Consider the following 22259-nt stretch of genomic DNA (forward strand, 5'->3'; position numbering starts at 1 on the left):
GGCCAAGTGACTGATGGTGCTTTTAAGTGTCAGGATATGTATGATAATTTACACCCATGTTGGTAAACTCGGACCATTACTATCAACTTTGTCATTTAACGTCAAAGAACAGCTTTATTTCTCAATGCTCAAATTGTATGAAAAAAAATACATAAAGAACGAGACAGTACAATTCAACATTTTCTCATTTTTTAGTCCAAAGAATTAAACTTAGTCAATTTTATTCTTGATGATTGAATCTTTGCTTCTTGAAACAACTTTAATACATTAGATTTTTTTTTAAATGTCATAAACAAACCTGAAAAAATCTAAAAAGATCGTAAAACAAAATACAACTAAATGTCGCACACTGCTACGTTCAACTTAATACATTGACAGTCATTCATATCTAATTTATTACAAATAGATTTTACATCTATCACCGTCAATGGTTTTAAAGCATCATTCACTTCCACCCCGCCCAGTTCAAATGCATTGGACATCCAATTAGTTAATTACCATTACAGTTAAAAACATAGAAACCTGCAGCACATTCATCAGATTCATATAAAGCGTAAAAGCTAACTTGAAATATTGGCTTCTCTTATAAAGCACGAGTTAGAAAGATGCCTTTTTAAGCCAAATATTCAGTCCTAGATACAAGATTGTGTAGCTCCTGCCAGCCTTATTAAATTATTAAAATGCTTTTGTCTTAGCGGGCCAGCAAAGTAAGTGTTACAGGCTCACATGAGATAAATCTTGGCAGCTTTGGAACAAGTAGCTCTAGCTTTTTGGCGCTAATGCAAGGAAATTGTGCGTCAAAAATGAAGGCCGAATGACGGTCTTTTCTTGCCATTATTTCTCTTCTCTGCTTGTTTGCTCATAGCATTTCATTGGATGGGTCTCCCGGACCACACATTTGTGCGGAAGCAACAGTTTGTCTCATAAATATTGAGGCAACAATAAGCAGAATTTGTGATCAGATGAGATTTGGTTAAAATACTGTTTTTTTTTTTAGGTGCCATTGGTTTTCTGGGTAAAGTGGCATTTAGTGTTCCTGCATAACCTTATTGATCGGTACACATATTATACCCCAGTTTTTGAATAAATTAAGGTCGTTCATTCAGCCTAATTTTTTAGGCATTTTTTTCGTTGGAAATTTTTTTAAAGATGAAAAAAAAAATCTTAAACCAGACTCAGGTATTTTCCCGCATATCAGCCACCTCCGCTTGTAAGTCGTACCCGCCCGACCGACTAAGCGTGAAACTAAGTGAATTGAGCACATAGAAGGAAGTCAGGCGGTCGCTAAGTATTCTCTTGTTTTGATCAAAACATTTTTACTGAATGCCAAGTGACAAAAGATCCCAAAGAATTGGGGTTGGGTTTTTTGGGGTAAGGCATACTGGTGTTAGATGCTCGCATGCGGACTAGCTGCCGTAGTTCGCAATGACATGAGAACCCAACAAGGCATCGCCACAAGTGAACCAGAAAAAAACCCTGTATGCTGCTTCAGGCTCCGGTTCGAATTTGTACGGTAAAATCTCATCTTCTTTGGGACTTTTTTCCCGGACCCACTTCTAATTTCATCTTACAACACATCACATGATAAACACAAATTCTTGTCTTCATACTTGTCTTCCATTGAGTCTTACACCCTTTATCAGCTCCTGTCCCCCCGTTATGCCATCGGTTCTTAAGATTCTTAAGATTTTTTTTGGGTACAATTTTAATATTAATGAATCTGTGTGGAGCGTGATAGTTTTTCTTTTTAATAATGGTGAATAATTGCGTTTTTAAACCTCACTGGTCGTGAATAGAGACATAATTGGGTACTCATGATTCTCTGTGTTAAGATGCATATTAATAACTCGGTAGCGTTCTCCCTGGCAAGCTAATAAATGATATTTTGTGTCATTAAGACCTTTTGTTTGCGTGGTCCGAAGAGGTTTAGATTGGAGTAGCTTGGCGAGAGAGCGCGAGGCAGCACTTCTGCTGCCAAGCGACGACCACCTGGCTCGTATTTCCCGCTGCACCAAAGCGGTTCGACGAATGCCAGACGCGAACATAGCCGTAGCACTGGAATCTCCTCCTCCGCCGGTCCAAAAATGGGTGCCGAGCAGCTTTGAGATCCGGCTCCCCGTCCTCCCTAAGCAGCTTTCCGATTCATCTGTCACGCCATATCCGAACTTAAGCGACCGTGGGAATTCTGCGGCAAGATGCATGCTAATGACGGCCTCCAAAATGGCGTTTCTGTCCCGGCTTTGCGCGAAGAAGTGCTCGCTTGCAAGGTGTTCCTGCGAGACAAAGACAAACGCTATCTCCTCTGCTGCATCCAGCGGGCCAACAAACCAGCTCTTGACAGATAATCCATTTTGGGGGCGAAAGAATCGGCCACCTGATGGGAATTCTGCAATCCTTATTTTCTTGGAGTGAAAGAAATACTCTCCCTTCTAGGACGGAATAAATGTGGTAAACTCCCAATACCTCTGCTGGAATTTATGTTTGAAACACCTAGGTTGCGTCTAAATGTATTTCAGGTTGTCTTTTCATGTCTCAATAATGTATGTTTGGGTGTGTGTGTGTGTGTGTATTTTAGCAGAAAACGGCAACAAACTTACAACATTCCAACCAACCACCAGTGATGCCTTGAGTTTAATTTGTTCAATGACCACACTTGTAAGTCAAAACATTAATTTCTTCCTATATTAACATTTTGTTCAAATTGATAAATCCGTCACCCAAGAAAAGCCTCAAATACCGTAAAACCTCTATTTAAGCGGCACCTCTAATAGAACGGCACTTTGGCGGAAGAATTGAAAAATAGAACTGCACCCTCTAATTGAACGGCACCCTCTATTTGAACAGCACCACTAATTTAAGGTTGTCAGACTCGGGTTGGTTCGCGGGCTGCGTTAACGTCAACTCTATTTCATGTGGGCCGGACCATTTTAGATATAATATTTAGATTTATTTTTTATAAACTGGATTAAAATCCCTCAATATTCAGTTTTTTTATAGATCTAAAACAATGTTTATTTTAGCTTTTTTAAAATATATTTTTAGATTTTACAAAATGATTTTTGTACTAAAAACACAGAAAAAATTGATAAAAAATTACAATTATTGATTTAAAAGGGGGAAAATCAGGAAATTTAACATAGATCTATACTCTTCATTTTAATTTGATCCTAAAACAGAAAGTCGGCACTCATGATTTACTTTCCTGGGCCACCACAAAATGATGTGGCGGGCCAGATTTGGCCCCCGGGCCGCCACTTTGACATGTGTGCTCTAATTGAACGGCACTACGGGGGAAAGTTTGAAAAACAGAACGGCATGTCGTTGAATTAAAGTTTTTACGTTATATGTAGTTTTTCTATTTCTTATAATGATAATCTTATAATATGAGATTGTACGCAACAAACCAGCAACTGAGTGTAGTGAAATTGTCTGTGTCTTGCGGGACAGGTATGAAGCATTTTGATATGTTTTTTAAAAATATCTTTATTATCATTATACATTTTTAATAATCTGCCAAGATACAGTTATCTGCCCTGGCATTGTAATTTGTGTTTGTTATGTCTGCCATTGCCTAAGAAAATTTGAAAAATGATGCAAGGTATGTCTTCACCTTGTTTTTGCTACTACTGTGTTTTTTTTATTACTTTTGACTTACTGTTGTTTCATAGAACCGTTCAGTAAAATTTCAACTCTTTCAGCCAGTAAACTCTAGAATGGAACCTACATTTTGGTAAAAACATGCATTTTTATATAAAGTTACCATGAATGAATTACAGTTGGATTTAAAGCAGGTCTTCTCTATTATTTACTGAGTTCGTGTTGCGGCAAAATGTATTATTCTTAAATCCCAAGCTCCCAGATGTGGCTTTACGCCCCCCTGGCATCGTTGGCACTATTTGAGAAGCACTGATTTAAAAGATTCCAATGGTATTTTCTCCACCTGTGCACGACTGCCACACGTTTATAAGCAGCGTTTTAGAGTGTGCCTGCATGGAGAACAACTATACCTATAGCAGCAGAAAGACATTTTGATTCAAGTGCTAAAGCTCAGACATGCAGCGTGAGCAAAAAGCAAAGAAGTTAAACTCGACAATAGGACCTTTTATTGGCGCTATCATCCGGTGTCTCCAATCGAACTGCTCATTTAGGCCTTTTGTTCTCGTAAATGTAGCGAGCAGTTCATCAGTGCGACTTGTTCTTAATGCAGAAGCCAAGCCATACACGGCCAGCATTTTTTTTTTCCTCTCCATAACTGCGCTTCAAATTGAGTGATTTTTCAAGGAGACACTGGAAGGCTTTGAGCGAATATACGGCTTTCTTAATATTCTGGAATCCGAATCTTGGCAGAAGATTGCTGGGCTGGTATATACCGTATTTTCACGACTATAAGGCGCACCACATTATAAGGCGCACCCTCAATGAATGACACATTTTATTTTTTCCCCATATATAAAGCACACTGGATTATAAGGCGCCCTGTCTATTTTGGAGAAAATTTAACACTTTTAAGTGCACCTTATAGTCGTGAAAATACGGTATATAATGTTCCCTCTAATTTTTTATTACAGGACAACATCCTTGAGGACACTGAGGACCCCTGTGAGCAACATCAGAAGTGCTCACTATGTCCGTATCACACCAAGCCATCAGTTGTTGCATTTCTACTACCCATAAACGATCTAATCATCATAAAATGTAATTATTAGTATCCATACATAAAATGTCTTTGTCACTAGAATTTGCGGAAATATGACTTTAATTTTACCTTATTTTTCACGTCTGTCTTCTCACTTAATATTTTCATTCAAACGAGTTTTCTGCTGAATGTGAGGAAGTCTAACTTCATTTTAGTCCATGTTTTTCCATTGGAAAACACTAGAATTTGCGCAACTATGACTTTAATTTTACCTTATTTTTAACGTCTGTCTTCTTACATCTTATTTTCATTCAAACGAACTTTTCTCCTCAATTTGAGGTAGTCTAGCTTCATTTTTGTCCATGTTTTTGCATCGGAAAACACTAGAATTTGCGCAAGTATGACTTTAATTTTACCTTATTTTTCACTTCTGTCTTCTCACTTCTTATTTTCTTTCATTCAAACGACTTTTCTGCTAGTCCACGTTTTTCCATCGGAAAACACTAGAATTTGCACAAATATGACTTCAATTTTTCCTTATTTTTCACGTCTGTCTTCTCACTTAATATTTTCATTCAAACGACTTTTCTGCTGAATGTGAGGTAGTTTAACTTCATTTTAGTCCCTGTTTTCCCATCGGAAAACTCGCTCACAACTTTAAGTTCGCTGCATGCTTTGCAGAACAGACTTTTCTCACTCGAAAAACTAAAGATGTCCCCCAGTTTCACCGCTTGTTATTCTATTTTCAAATTCTCCGACAGCCATTCCAACTGCACAGTTCTTTTTTTTTTTTAACTCTGGCTTAGCGAGTCGACGTATCAGCAAAGTTAGCTTTAGCCTCATGCGCAAATACTGGCAATGCCGTGATTGGCTGCATAGTGTAATTGCATCGCATCCAATGACGTGTGCGACCAGTGCGCAATTGCGCAGCGTCGAGGGAAGGTTGATTCATAGTATTTGGTTGTTTGCTTGTAGTTTTTCCAAATTTCCACTCTTGGACTGGTGGCTTCCACGTGAAGTTGGGCTCGTGGGGATGACTTGGCTGGATGCCATGCAAATATTAATCAATCTGTCATCACAGCTGAGAGAGGAAAGCGTTTAGGGTGGCCACGCCACCAAGGCTCATTCATCAAGCCCGGGAATTCTCCTCTGCGATGTCCCTCGTTCTCACCAAAACACAGGCTATAAACCAGATCAGTCTTCACTTGGGTCTCCAGACAGGCACTTAGATTGCTTTTGCATCTGTAAATTTGGTTCTGTTCTTCAGATTTATTGCCACAATTAGATTTTTGCAATTTCGGGATATTCATTTGTGGGGAGGAAGTGGGTTTGAGGACTGACACTTTTCTTGACATATTACTTTTACAATTCATTCATTATGCCTAATGGTCATGGTCCTCAAATGTCCTTTAAGACCCGTTGCACAGACAGAAGATGGCTCAAAGCCATTGGAAATCCTGAACTTGGATTTAATTTAATATTTGTGGACGGTTAAATTTTGAATAACGGCAGGAAGTCAGGTAAAAAATTACTACATTTTCTAGAGTGAGCTATGACAGAAATGTTGCTTTGAAAATACTTGCTATGTTTCCAAGATTGCGTTTGGATTTGTTTTCAGGTCGATTTTAGAACAATGTGTTATTGCACTGTTGACTATAAAATAATAACAGCTAATAACTTTAAAAAATATATATTATTCATGCTTTCCTATTCTTCAGCCTCAGCTTTTTAATTGTGTTCTGAGTTCCCCACACCCCAAAAAATATTTTGGGTTGTAAAGTTTACACTCAACACACAAAAAAAACAGAATATAACATGACAAGATGTTAAGTACCATTTGTCATCCATGTTGAAGAATTGATAAACTTGATTTGTTGTTTCCAGAGCTTTTGTTGAAAGTTGCTGTTCTCTATTTGAGACTTGACCCGAAAGTGCACCTCATTTTTACCGCACCTGCTCCAGGGCAACGTTAAATTTTATTATTTATCGAGTTATTTTTTTCCCACACAGGGGAAGACGTTTGTGACTTTTCTGAGGTTTGCCGAACCACCAGCTGTTCTACCTTCTTCACAAATACAGAACTTGAACACAAGCAAAAATTGTTGTTGGCAAATCAACGAATAAAGAAGAACATTTACATTCAGCGACCTCAGATGTCATGGATGTTTGAAACAGGCTAACTCACGAGTAAGTAACAAATATTCAGAAAGTCACTCTTCTATTGGTAGGCAAGGTTTTGACATATTTGGGGTAATGGAGTCAATGTTCCGAAAAGTAAATTATGCTAGGTTACAAAACGGGCATTGGTTCGGTCTTTTGTGTTTTTTTTTTTTTTACATGTGTGACGGTATTCTACCAAACATGGAGGACTTGTGTTGTAATCTTCACGACACATTTTTTGGGTCACAATTGCTACCTGCAAGCTTTTCTTGGCTATCACTGTAATTCCAAATTGCTTCATTGTAAGAAATCATTGTTGTAGAACAGGGCACTTACCCAGCGACACCGTTGGGAGTACTTTACCTATTAGGAAGGCCACACGCTGACCTTCATCCGTGTCCTTTTTCCTTTCAGGACTCTCTCTATCTTCTGACTGCAAACATGAGTGAAGTTTCATAGTTTCTTTTTGTTGAAATGGATGACAAAAGTCTCCCCAAGACTTCGCAAAGTCTCTGCAAAAGTAAGTGGACACAAAACCAATATGTAACGTATTTTCTTGCATATAAGCCGCCTCCGCGTATAAGCCGTACCCTTAAAATGGCCTTAAAATCGTTGAATTTGACAATTTCCCTTATATAAGACGCCCCCATATTCACGATTTTCACCTCCGTATTCATGGTTTTAATAGGGAGTACAAATGTGTTACTTTGAAGGGAAAATCTTAAGAAAAATCATCGTACGTGGTATTACGTGGAGATTCTTTATGAATCGATAGGATCGTCTGCTGGATTGCAAATTCTGTAAGGGTGTTGCCTTCACATAGACAAATTCCAAAAGGAAGTCATGTGAGCAGTACAACCAGGAAGTGTGTCCGTAGCGGTCTAGTTTGTCATCCCTAGGTAAGATGGCGGCGCCTGAGTTCGCAATGGCAGGCACAAGTGAGTTAGTTTTTTCACGTTTTATGCAAGATCTGATTTTTTCTTCTTCTTGAATTTCATTCCTAGTCATCAAAATAAATTTTGTTAAGCGTTTTATCTGTTTATTTATTCTCTATTTTGAAATAAATGACCGTTATGCGTTATGGCGTTTCGTCAAGTCTAATTTGTGCGCATATAAGCCGTACGCTCGATTCAGTTAGCATTTTTTGAGCGGCAAATACAGTAATCTTTAAAATAAGTGTATGGGGAAAACTATCTTCCAATGATGGGATGAAGTGGAAAGTTATATATTTCAAGAAAAAAGAAAAAATCTTCAAAGTGAAGCTAATGACCTTCCGATCAATTGGCACACGAAGCACTTAAAGCAGCTCAAAATCGACGCGACTTTGTTTTGAAGTCTTATGGCTTCCTGTTGCAGACCCCCACAAAAAGTCCTCTTTTGTTTTGATGGAATCGAGAATGAGTCTGAGTACTATACATCACTCACTGTCGGTAGCCAACAGGGCAATTCCTTTCAAGGCGTTTAATTATGATGGCGTCCATCGAGCGAAGCAATTGGACTTTTCTGCACTCAGTTATGTGCCCCCGGGGTTACTTCACAAATACACATTTTTGACATTTTAGCTACATCGGGCCGGTCGGTAGGAGTCGAGCGTAAATATGAAAGGACGCTGCACTTCTAGCTGATGTTTATTTTTTGCAAGGGACATCCAGTGACATTTTCGATACGAGAGACTGGGCGATGTTTTTATGTTATTTGTTTTGCCTTCCAAGCAAAAATAACAAAGTAACATTCAACATGTCGACAGCATTTTACAATAAAAAAACATGGCATTTTGACGTATGGGTTTTATCTTTTGGAACGAAATTTCGAATGTGTTTCTCACGTGTATTTCTTAACCAGTGCTGGCAATAATTCATTCGACATCAATATTTTATATGTTGCGTGACCCTGCTTTGCTAATGGCCTCCATCAAATTGACAATTAAACCTTTACAGCCCTCCTTTGCTTTTTATGTTGCACAGCGCCATTCAAGTGAAAGACATAAATTGATATAATGTGTCATGATGGAAGATGTTTAAGGTTTTGGTGGGGATTCAGGAGTTTTTTTAAAGTATCATAACAAAACATGTCATTGATTTTACTTTGGAGTAATGTCGTGGATGAAAGGTTTTCTACTACGTACTGTATTTTCTCGCATATTAGTCGCTTCCGCGTATAAGCCATATCCTTAAAATTGCCTTAAAATCGTTGAATTTTACAATTTCTCTTTAATAAGACCCCCTGATTCACAATTTTCACCTTCATAATCATGGTTTTAATAGGGGGTACGAATGTGTTATTTTAAATAGAATATCTTAGAATATATTAGAAAAATCATCGCACATGGTATTTCTGAGATTCTTTATTAACTGAAAGGATCGTCTGCTGGACTGCACATTCCGAAAGGGTGGTTTTTCACGTTTTATGCAAGATACGTTTTTTTTCTTGAATTTTATTCATAGACGTCAAAATAAATGTGAAGCTTTTTATCTGTTTATTCTTTCTCTATTTTGTCCTTGACACCTTGCAATTTCGTGCATGTTACGTCTAATTTGTACGCATATAAGCCGTACCTTTGATTCAGTCATCATTTTTTTGAGCGACAAATATGTCCTATATGCGAGAAAATTCTGTAATCCAATGTTGGTTACACCTCATTGGACCGGTGTACCTAACACATCCAAAGATTTTAATCAAATGTTTTTAGTTATTTATGTGGATCTATGGTTTAATTATTTATGTTCCAGTTGTTAAAGGGACAGACAGCGCCTAGTAAAAATGACCTTCAGACACTCGCTCATACACACTGAAAATTGAGCACAGGTGCATGTCATAATGAGTATTAATGATGTTAAGGGATGCTGGGCAATCTGGGATACTCGCACATGATTGGGTAAAACAGTACAGGCATTGATAAAATGTCTGCTCCCATGTTGGGCGACTACTTTATGGCAATACTGATTTTAATTGATGTTATTCTCCACTATTACACATCTGGAAAAACATTTCTTTTTATTTTTTTCATTTATTAACCAGGTTTTAATTTTGCTGGCTGAAACGTGACAACGTTGCTCACTGTCCCTTTATTTATTTATCAAATTTGTCTTTGCTTTTTGTTAACTTAAAAAAAATTCTGGTTAAAGATTAAAGAAAAAGTACAAATTAAATTTCTGTTGTCAAGGTACTCATTTTAATTTTAGATTGAGTATGATTAAAAGTTTTCTTTAGTAAGACCCCTATAGATTCCAATAATTGCCTGGCAACCAATTCTGGGATAAGCTCCAACACCCTCAGATAACAGATGAAGTCCAAACATTCATTTTCTCCGGCCACACAAAATAATCCAGTGGACCGGATGAAGCCCCCGGGCCTTGAGTTGGACACCCATGCTTTAACATAACATAACTCAAAGCTCGTGCAAAGCTAATGCATGTTGACATTGAGCAAAACCGGACCGGGATTGAATCCAGCTTCCACTGAGCATAAACTATATTGAAAAGGGATGGATGGGTATTTTATTTCCTTACTGAATTGATATAGGGTCAAGCCTATAGAGGCGCTGTCTTCTGCAAAGAGTGTATTAAGACCTTTCTCGACATGGACTCAAATGAGCAGGAAGATAAATGATGTCATGGCCGCACATTTGCCTTGTCAGCAGGTTTTTGCAGCGCTCGCTGGGAAGTGAATTGCTTACGCGCAAAGTCCACCTCGCGCTGATTAATCGCTCATTTCGCCGCGCTAAATCTCAACGGGGACCCGCTGTCGGTGGGTCGGAACCTATACGCGTATAACCACGTGACGCATTGCGACTTGCACCATCTGCCTGTCCTACGCTGGTCCACGCGGAGAGATTCTTTAATTGCTGTGCCACCTCAGCTGCTTTTCATCACCTGGCCCCGTTCCCCCCCCAGTCGTCCTCCTTTGCCGGTGAACTTTGCACAGGCAAACTGGGTTGGGCCGTTATAATTAGATAGTTTCTCATTGTGTTTGTAAATATTTGAAGATGGGCAAGCTATTCCGCAAAGCGCCGTATTGCAGGGGTGGCCAAGTCCAGTCCTCCAGAGCCCCCTATCCAGTCTGTTTTCCATTTCTCCTTCCTCTAGTTCACCTGAATCAAATGATTAAGTCATCGGCAAGCTGTCCAGAAGCTTCATACCGATCCCGATGATTTGATTCAGGTCTGTTGGTGCAGGGAGACATGGAAAACAGACTGGATAGGGGCTCTCAAGGACCGGACTTGGCCAACCCTACCGTGGTGGGTGCGGGTTTTCGTTGCAACCCATACAGAAGACACTTTTCGGCAATCTGCTGTGCTACAAGTGCAATCCGTGGGTTGCAGTCAGGTGCTTCTTGTTTGCCGCAGAAATCTCATTGGTTGGAACAATAACCTGGACACAACTGACTTGGAAAAAGACAAAAAACAGCTTGTCAAAATATGATGTGCTTTGTCTGGCTTTATATTGAAATGGTATGGCTGAAGAAGTGTAACTTTTTGACGGTTTCTTGTCGTGTAACCTTGACTACCAAGGATTTTGGTGGACAAATGGAAGTGGCAATTGGAAAAAAAATAGGCGAAATGCAGAGCTGCCAACTCTGGACAAGGAACACAAATTCCAGGATTCCGGACAACCTCCCTAAACTCTGGATATCCCAAAAAAATGTCCCCTCCGTATTTTTTGAAGCAACCATTTCGGAAAAGTTCCAAATTTCCAATATAAATGCCTTGAAATTTGCACCATCGCTTACGGTTTTCGCCATCTTACTTACACATTTGATTCAACTGCACTATAAACCGGTTGAATTCGGCAACGAAAAGTGCATTGTGAATCATCCGAGCATGATAATAACAGTTTGATTTAAATATTGAATTTGCACAAATCACATTCACTTCTGATGAAACCATAAAACTCCTGAAATGGGACAAGGGTATTCCTGAAATGGGATTGACACAGGTTGGCAGCTCTGGAAATGAATGAATTCTCTGGCTGAATATAAATATTTTCTTGGGGGAGAGTGCTGGTCACACTCGGTCGGGGTATTTTAATGATATGCATTAAAATGCTGTGTTTCATCTTCATGTTAAAACATGAAGTCTAAGGGATCCCTAATCGCCCAATTACCAGCATCTCCATGCTCATCAAGGCCAATTAATTACGGGGGCTGGAAGGAAAACAAGCATACGCAGAGGACCGCTGAATTAGTGCGGAACGCTGTTCATTTAGACCCTGCATCCCCCTCCTTTTGAATCAAAGTACGTGGCGACCCTGGGTCAGACAAGGTGACCGCTGGTTAAAGTCTTTCTCCTGGGCAGGGTTTCAAATCCTGAGTTCATCATTCCCATTAAAATCTTCATAGCAGGTAAATGTGGTGATGGAAAAACCAATAGTATACTCGTATAGCCTGAATGTTTATTTATAGCCTTCATTCATTCATCGTCTGAGCTGCTCATCCCCAACAGGGTCGTGGGGGTGATGGAGCCTCTCCCGGCTAACCACGAACAGGAAGCCGAGTACAGCCTGAACTGGTTGTCAGTCGATTGCAGTAATTTAAAGCATAGGCGCTCTTATATTTAACTCATTGCCTTTCGACAATTGTTGAGACCCAATTCTTTAAAACTAGGAGGCCTGGCTTTCATTGCTCAAGTGCATTGACAGTGCTACATGTCTAAATCATCCACGAATTAACGAATTGGACGTCTATCGCTGTCAACAGCAGCTAGTGAGTTAGTGTGTTGTCGCATATACGCCGTATTTGTCGCTAAAAAAATGATATCGAACCGAGGGTACGGCTTATATGTGCACAAGTTAGACTTGACATGCACGAAATGCCATAACGCAGTACATATGGTCATTTATTTCAAAGTAGAGAAAAGATAAACAGATAAAACGCTAAACAAAATTTATTTTGACGTCTATGAATGAAATTCAAGAAAAAAATCAACTGTATCTTGCATATAACGTGAAAAGAATTACTCGTTTGTGCCTGCCATTGCTCGCTAAGGGTGCCACCATTTTACCTAGGGACAACAAACTAGACCGCTACGGACACATTTTCTGGTTGTACTGCTCACGTGAAAATAAAACATTTGTAATCGTGAATCAGGAGGGTGTCTTATATGAGAGAAATTGTAAAATTCAACGATTTAAAGGCAATTTTAAGGGTGCGGCTTATATGCGCAGGCGGCTAATATGCGAGAAAATACGGTAAGTAGCCATTCATGTCACATTTGCCCTTCGTCAAACACAATTTACCCCAATTGATGTTATAAAACCAGGAAGAAACGTTCTTAGTTTTGGACAATCCAGTTGGCGTTATCATGTCTCTATGTGAAGTGTGTCATTTTGGCCCATTAGAATGATGTGGCATCTGGCCTCTGTTGTTTTGATGATCTCACATTGTCATTCCCTTGTACGCTCTCATCCATTTACACGTTCCCCGTCCTTCACTTTGCCACATGCGAGTGAAGGCATCGCAAAGCGACAGATGTTACCCAGTGTGACATTTTGCAACATCCAGAGGCGGTGCTGATGCTGACTCAGACGGTCGAGGTCTAAGGTTAAAGATGGCTCGGCGTCGCGTTGCCGTTTTAGCCGACGGCAGAGTAAACATTGTTTACGCAAGTGACGTTTGCATGTCTGTTTTGGAGACACACGGAAAATCACACAAAGCTAAATCTCCATCTTAATTTCAGCCTTTTTGAGGATAACGCAGGTCACTTTTGGGCCGTGGATTATTAGACCTGTTCACATTGATGCCACCTACCTCATTTTCTCGAATATATGTATTTGCTAATTGCTAATATTATTTAAAAAAAACAGTGGTCCCAGAATATACAAGAAGAAAGAAAAACCTAATCAAACAACGCTGGACAAGAAAATGGTGCATTCAAGTCAATATTTACTTGCACAACGTTTAGAGGCAATCACTGCTATTTACTGTAAACCATTGTAACGTTGAATGTGACTATTTTGGCCCACTTTTCATAGACTAACTGCTCAATTTGTGCCAAGTTTGACAGGTGCACATTTCAGACTGCAGCAAATGTTCAATAGGATTTAATGTTTGAATCGCTATGTTTTGGTCACGAGTGTTGCACAACCCATGACCAAGCTTCCTGTCCCGGTTTTCCTCTAGAATAGATTGGTAGTCATTACATTTTTATTGTGCCCTCTACGGATTCAAGACCCTTTTGCCAGATGCATTAAAGCCGCACTAGAACATAGCCGAGCCCCTTCCATGTTTCACAGTGTGGGCAGGGTACTTTTATGGCACCGCTATGAGTTTAACGAGGGGCACCGGCACTTTTGAGTGTGTGGGTGAATCAATAAAAGTGTGACTGAAATTTGCCATATAATAGAATATTCACCTAGCTTGTGGATTTCAACATTCTCTTAAAAAATACATAAATAAATATGATCCGCATATAAGGCGCACTGCAGAAAAAATGAAATCTCCGCTGTCCCTTGCTCATGTCCGCCAATACACACTTTAAAAATTTATGCTCATAATAGAACATTCACCCAGCTTGTGGATTCCAACATTCTCTTAAATTAAAAAAAAAAAAAAAACTATGATCCACATATAAGCCGCACTGCAGAAAAAATGAAATCTCCACTGTCCCTTGCTCATGTCCGCCAATATGCACTTTAAAAATTCACGCTCACCCTCTATATATCCAGGGTGTACCTCACCTACTGCCTAAAGTTGGCAGGGATAGGCTCCAGCACCACCTGTTTTCCTTTGTAAGGACTGAGAACCAACTGAGAATGAATAGGTTAGGTTAGAACTTTATTTCAATCCTTGGATCAAATCCTCCAGTTATGTGATCTACCAATGGCAGGCACCCTTGAAATAGATTTGAAATTTGAACAGTTCCTAAGCAATAGTTCACCCTTTATTCCCTTGTGCATTATTCCCAGATGCTGACGGCACATTTTATGGCTAAAGAAGTGTGTTGGGCCGCCCGAGGTCGGGTCAGTAAGACCTCCGAGAGGATGCCGGCGGACTCTTAATAATTCTGAAGCCAGACTCGACTCGGCAGACACCAAACATGCCACTCGGGTCACTAACTGCTGCTCTTCAGCACGCCGGAGACCATTCACCCCCCTCACAAAGCTCAAAGGTACATTTCACTTGATGAATACTGCTTCCTTTTTTTGTTTTGTTTTTCCCTTACAATCCCATGCTGCTTTGCACTCGGGAAAGAGACAGAAAATCTATCCGAATCACAATAGACTTAAAAGCCTGAGGGTGTTGAAAGATTTTTCCGACCTCTGTTTGTGACACGTTTCATTTTTTTTACCTTCACTTCTACAAAAAAAGACAACTTTTTAATGAACAAAAGCCGAGTCAATTTCGGAAGAAGACTTTTATTAGAGACCATTTCATCCTGTTTTAAAACAACAGGGGTCGCGGTACTTTGTTTTGGCATTTACGTGTACTTTAACTCCAGAATAATATATTTTACCGACACCCAAATAGTATTTCAACACGCTATTTAAACCCTAAAGAGTGATATTTTGCCCCCAGTTACCCTTAAAAAAGCTTTTACGCCATATTTTGCCCTCTGAATCCAAAGATTCCAAATTCTTTCAAAATAAATAAATAATTGATCGGCTACATCTCAGCCAGAATGCTAGCACCCACACATTAGCCACAATACAGTCCACTAATTACCGTATTTTCACGACAAAAAGGCGCACTTAAAAGTCTTAAATTTTCTCCAAAATAGACAGGGCGCCTTATAATCCAGTGTGATTTATATATGGAAAAAAAAAAGTCATTCATCGAGGGTGCGCCTTATAATGCGGTGCGCCTTATAATGCGGTGCGCCTTATAGTCGTGAAAATACGGTAATCTCGATCTTTACGTTAGATAACAAACAAAACCGCCTTAAATTAGCTTTTGGACATCTACAATATGTATCAATTGACACATTGTGAACATTAATGAATCGAGATGGACAGATTTTTTTTTTTAATACCATCATTTTTATTGTTGCTATTTTATATTCACCCTAGAACCTTTTTATTTCCCATTTTACCATCTCTGCATGCATTTCAATTCTCTTTTGTTGCCTTGCCGCGGGTATTTCCTGTGAAACTCGGGAGAATAGAAAAAGAATTATCCAGGTGAAGGACTGGATGGCCTCCTAACACGACCCAATTTTGTACACGTTATTGTTCTGGAAAACTCCTGCCGAGTCACTTGACAATAGCCAACGGGTTGTAATATTTACTCTTTCGTCTTGCCCTAACGGGGAGCATCATTAAGGGTCATTATTAACCTTTTAAAGGCACAAAATGTGGAAGTGCACTTTAGTTGAATGCGTGTTTGAAACAATGAATCTAAAGACTCAATTCATTACGGAAAGGTTGCCTTTTGTTGTAAATGACTAGCAGAGTAGTGTGTTTTCAATCTGTGAATTTAGCTGGCATTTGACAGAAGAGAAGTACAGTTTAAACCTGTCTGGAGCTGTAATCTGTGACATTTTAAAGTTGAAAGTGTTTCCAACAAGAGAGGAGTCTTATTACTTTTTATGCTAGACACGTAAGCAAAATCTCCAATTATCGCCGATTGTCAGTTTTTTTTTAATTTGGCGAAAATCGTTAAAACAGCATGGATTCAAAGTTGAATGCCGTGAGAGTCAAACTTTTGGGAAACTAATACATGGATGGGAAAAATAACAATAAGATTTGGCAATATTCTAGTCTAGGTTTCGCTCCCATTTCGTTTCCTCACTCACTCATACTTAGTCTCAAAATCTCTTTCTCGTGTGCATGTTTTGGCTGAATTAAGTGTGGGATGTAGTCCTGTCTCTACGGTTTTCTGCCTGTCCTCCACTAGAGACGTTGCTCGATGGGAGGTAAGAGTCCCATGCTTACCTCAGAGGGACATCTGAGTAAAAATGATATATTTCGCCGCCCACAAATCTCTACTTGGCGCCACTCCTCAAAATACTCTTTCTCTCCCAAAATACTATTTAGCCTCAAACTCCATATTTTGCCCTCATCCCACCTCATCATGCTATACTTTGCCTGCAAAATACTATATCATACCCCAGAAATGATTTATCTAGTCACCCAAATGTCCAAAATATACATAAATACTTTTAAAAACCAATGATGCCCTATAGATAAGCCTAATTTTGCCTTCAAGTGAAGTTTATCCGTCCCGCTTCACAGACCCATTATTGATAAAAATCAATACCCATGTTTAAATTCATATTGGCTAAGAAAAAGATGGTTAAGCGGTATTAAAACTGACCGAAATCCATCGAGGGAGGAAGTTTTTCCCCAATTCATCATATTTTGCCCTTTAAATATTCCTATTTTGCAACCAAGTATTACATCACCCTATCAACCGTATCAAGTTGAAAGTAATCTTTATTTTGTATAGCACTTTTCACAGACGTTAGTTAGAAAAAGATTCACACTAAAGAGAATAATTTTGTAAAACCGCGGGGCCTGCAGTACCCATTTGTAAAAGAAATTAAATTAAAACACACCCAAAACCCTATAATTTGCTTTTTAAATATTTGTTGACCAACAAATAAACCACTTTGCCTTCCAATATGCTATATTTTCCATCAAATATGCTAAATCTTCCCCCCAAAAATGCATTCATCACCCTACACTCAAAACAGTTTCCCCTTAAAAACTTTTCAAACGCTATTTATTACTGGCCTGTATTGTCCAATAACATTTGTAGTTGGTTTTACATTGTAAGGAAGGACTATTTTCATCTCAGTGTGCGGCATGAGACTTTTACATAAATAAAAGTGGCCCCTTTGTTAGATATATGACAAGAAACGACCGATTGTTATACATTGTTTGTGCATTGTTCAAAGGACCGAATTATTGATTTAACATTTTGAGCGAGTTTGTTTAGGCTTGGCTAGATTGGCTTGCCAACTATTTTCTATTTTTATGAGTGAGACAATCCATGCGAGTCCCTTTCATTGTTTGTAGAAATATTCTATTCCATTCTTTTCTTTTTTTAATATTGCTGGCCACTTTCTGCCTTTTTTTTTGTAATAGCCTGACACTGTGCAATTGCATTGAATTTATGATTATGCAAATTATGGAAGGATATGTATAGAATAGGAGTCTTTGTTCTCAGAAACATTTTTCTTTTTAACCATTTATAGCACACTAGTCACTGGGCATTTTATATTCTTAAAATGACTCGTTATAAGGCACTCATGGGAAAAAAATCAATTCTAGATTGTTATTAGGAGCAATAACCAGAGGGTACTCCTATTTTTTCATTCATTTTTTTAGTTTTAGTTTTATGGAAAATGTATTTATTTATAATTGTATCAATTACCATAATTCCTGCATTATGGAGTACCCCTGATTTTAAGTCATACCACACAAATTTTAAAAAAGAAAGAAAACAAGTCCATATATATGGCCACGGCTGACTATATCAATATTTAAATAATGCACAGAAAGGCAAATTACCATCAATATGTTGAGTATTCCTCAATTTTTTGCATTGGCAAACACCAATTCCACTTGTATTTATTTAACCCTAAAACAGCAACAAAACAAGTCACTACATTAAGACCACAAAATAACACCCTTTTTGTCTTCTAAGCTTACAGCGGACAAAGTTTCTTCAAAAATTCAGTGCTAGCCTTAGCAGAGCAGCTTTGTTGCAACACACTGTGGCCATCTGTCCTCTTTAAATTTGTCCAATCCCCCCAAGGTTCGCCTTAAACTGTTCTTCTGTAATGGCAACAAGTATCAGATGGAGCCTGGGTGCTGTTCAATACGGTATTCGGACGTTTGGTCGAAAGATGTTTGGTCCCCGGACGTTTGGTCGACCGGACGTTTGGTCGAACGGACGTTTGGTCGAACGGACGTTTGGTCGAACGGACGTTTGGTCGAACGGACGTTTGGTCGAACGGACGTTTGGTCGAACGGACGTTTGGTCGAACGGACGTTTGGTCGAACGGACGTTTGGTCGAACGGACGTTTGGTCGAACGGACGTTTGGTCGAACGGACGTTTGGTCGAACGGACGTTTGGTCGAACGGACGTTTGGTCGAACGGACGTTTGGTCGAACGGACGTTTGGTCGCCGGGTTGTTACTGTTGAAACCAGCTCTCAAAATTATAATCATGAGAGAGAGAGTTTAATATCTAAATATCAACAGTAAACTCTCTGTCATAGTTTGACAGCGAGTGAACCCGGCGACCAAACGTCCGTTCGACCAAAGGTCCGTTCGACCAAACGTCCGGTCGACCAAACGTCCGGTCGACCAAACGTCCGGTCGACCAAACGTCCGTTCGACCAAACGTCCGTTCGACCAAACGTCCGGTCGACCAAACGTCCGGTCGACCAAACGTCCGGTCGACCAAACATCTTTCGACGAAACGTCCGGTCACGGTTCAATACTAGCAAAGCACACTCTTGCTACTTTTTAAAATACATATCTCACCTACATGTCCCTAATTTAAATCTTCTTCGCTAGCAAAACATAACATTGGCTTGAGCTCCATTTGCCGGCAATTTCCTAATCATTTTCAAACCATTTGCTTGATTGAGATCGTTACTAAACTTGTTTTTTTATGGGTTGACCGTAATCCTGTCACCCTTTTTCTTACGGAGTTGGGGCGCAGTTGCAAAAGACATTATTGCGTAATCTAGGTGATCCCAGCAACGCCCTCCTTGCTGTCCTGAAGGTAAACCTTCAGTCAGATAATCCACCTAATCCCTGCAGTTTGCCACGGCTCCCCCACCTGCCGAACGTGACCGTAACGGCACCCTCAAAGGGACCGGACATCTAACTTCCATCCTAATTGAAAAACTCTATATAGACTGCTATGGGACTTACTAGCTTTGAAGCATCGTACCGTGGAAGCGGCATGTTTTCTCCGCTAAGCACCACATTATACTCCAAAATCACCTTTTGTGACTCAATGAGGCCTTTTGCCTCCTAAATGCTGTCTTTTGCCAATACAAATGTTACTTATGTGATCCTCTTCCTCCTAAATTCCTTTCCATGTCACATAATCAGTACTCTACCCCCAAATGGTGCTTTTACCTCCTTAAATGGTGCAACTTGCCACAAAAGAGTGCAAAACCCTCTAGCTCCAGGATGCATACATGGTATACCGTTTTATTTTCTTAATACGAACTCCCAAACCTTGTGGTTTATGGTTATGTTGAAAAAAAATGGTTATTTGAAAAAACTCCTTTCAACAATGTCCCCAAACAATTACTGTATTTGTCGCTCATAAAAATGATGACTGAATCGAGGGTACGGCTTATATGCGCACAAATTAGACTTGAGCTGCACGAAACTGCATGGTTACAAAGAAGAAACGCCATAATGCAATGCGGCCGATATGGTCATTTATTTCAAAATAAAGAAAAGATAAAGATAAAATGTTAAACAAAATGTATTTTGACATCTATGAATGAACATCAAACGAAAAAAAAACCTCACTTACTTGTCCTTGCCATTGCTCACTCAGGGCGCCGCCATCTTACCTTTTACTGGAGACTCGGACACATGTCCCCATTTTACTCCTCACGTGACTTCCTTTTTAAATTGGTGCAGGCCACACTCTTTTCGGAATGTGCAATCCAGCAGACGATCCTTTCGATTCATACAGTATCTCAAGAATACCACGTGTGATAATTTTTCTTAAGATTTTCCCTTCAAAGTAACTCATTTGTACTCCCTATTAAAAGCATGAATATGGAGGTGAAAATTGTGAATCAGGGGGTGTCTTATACGAGAGAAATAGTAAAATTCAACGATTTTAAGGCAATTTTACGGATACGGCTTATATGCGGAGGCGGCTAAGATGCGAAAAAATACGGTAATCGACTATCCCAACAGTTTTTGACTGATTTGCTAACTGCTTAGTTGCTGATGACTTGACATGCCCAACAAATGACCGACGACCATCCTAGGGTGTTGTCAGTTGGGCTGGGCTTCGGCACCCTCGGACCCTGGCACCGATAATCAGAATTTTAACCAGATGGATTAATGATTTGATTCATCAAGTTCACTCTTAAATATACCTAGCGAATTGAATTCTGATCTGTCCAGGAATACGGAAGCTGGACACTAAGAAGTACAAAGCGAGTAAGACCTAGAGCCCTCCCTCCAGGCAGCCTAAACGATGCCGTATTTGTCCCCCAAAATGCTCTAATAGCCGCATTATGCAAGTGCGGCATGAAACGAGGACTGGTGCGCATAATGACTCTGCCACCGTTCGGATCCATCACTGTAATGCTAATCAAGCTCGTCCCCATGGCGAGAGGCAGTGCCAAGGCCCGTCAATTGAAAAGCCTCATTGGTGCCAACAAGCCGTTTAGAATGAATTCCCCATCAAGTACGGCTTGATTTAGGGGAAATTGCGCATTTTTAAAGGCACTCAATAAATCCCATCTGGCGTGGAGGGGGCTCCATGTTTGTGTCAACGTTCCGTTTGCGATGAAAGCTTTGCAAGAAGACTCGGCGCTCCGTGTTGACACGCGACGCTGTGACGAGCGTCTCCTTTGGGGTAAAGAAGTGTTAATTTGTACATGCCCATGACAAGCGAATGCCTCGTCTTTTCGATGGCGATAAGAGAGCGGCTTGTCTAAACATCGCTGTCCCTCCATCTGTCTCCATTTACTTTTGGATACGAGCATGCAGCAAATTCCCCTCACCACCCTGAGTTTGAATGGCAGGATTGAGGAGATATTGTTCGAAATAGTGGATGGCGTAGATGCAGTCGGCCAACCAGATGGGACATACGATGCCAGGTTGTGATCAGGAGCCAATATTTTCTCAAGGTTCTTTATCGTGACTGTTGACTTACTCTAACTATAGCCATATGGTGCATTACACATGTATACGGAAATTATATTGATGGATGACTTGACCTGTTTGGAGTCATTTCAAGAACCTACACTCAAATTAACACAATGTATGGACCCATTTTACAGAATGGGTTTGATTTATTTAATAAGGGACAGCACATATTAATGAACATATTTATATTCATGTTAAAGCACATATGCATGTAAATATGTGAGATTGTAGCCAAGGGATAATTTCCATTTTAGTCCGTTGTGTAGGTTGAAGATAAACGATGACGTATACTAGATACACATACACATATGTAGCACAGTTTTAGACAGCGTTGTGAGTGCAATTTTGTTTGTCTAAGAGTCTGGCTTTATGATTGGCCAAAAGATTTGTTGAGTTTACGTTCGCGTATGCTAATTGGTATTGACTTCCAGGTATTTGAGATGGTGCTTTGGCTGAAAGCACTCTTTTAAATGGGAACTACACAGTCACCTCTAGAGCCAGCTCTTGTTGATTTCTTTGTATTTTTTATACAAAATGGTGCAGTGGAGGAGGAGCTTTGTGTTGGAAGATTTTGTAAACTAAGGTGGTATCTGCATATTTAACAGTATTTTCCAAGTTTAGGCTTTTGTGTTTTTTTAATATATCTGACAGTGGTGGTGCGT

At 39.7% G+C, this 22259-nt stretch overlaps 1 protein-coding gene across 1 annotated transcript in view; it reads left to right on the forward strand.

Annotated features, from left to right (window-relative positions):
- The first annotated feature begins 6719 nt into the window (after positions 1-6719).
- lingo1a (leucine rich repeat and Ig domain containing 1a) overlaps positions 6720-22259 on the forward strand; it is a 139734-nt gene continuing 124194 nt past the window's right edge. Inside the window, exons 1-3 of the mRNA XM_077595487.1 lie at positions 6720-6823; positions 7211-7316; positions 14698-14900. The gene's annotated coding sequence lies outside the window, so the exon portion shown is untranslated. The remainder of the gene's footprint in view (positions 6824-7210; positions 7317-14697; positions 14901-22259) is intronic.

The sequence above is a fragment of the Stigmatopora argus genome, chromosome 3, assembly GCF_051989625.1.
Source record: "Stigmatopora argus isolate UIUO_Sarg chromosome 3, RoL_Sarg_1.0, whole genome shotgun sequence".
Lineage (NCBI taxonomy): Eukaryota > Metazoa > Chordata > Actinopteri > Syngnathiformes > Syngnathidae > Stigmatopora > Stigmatopora argus.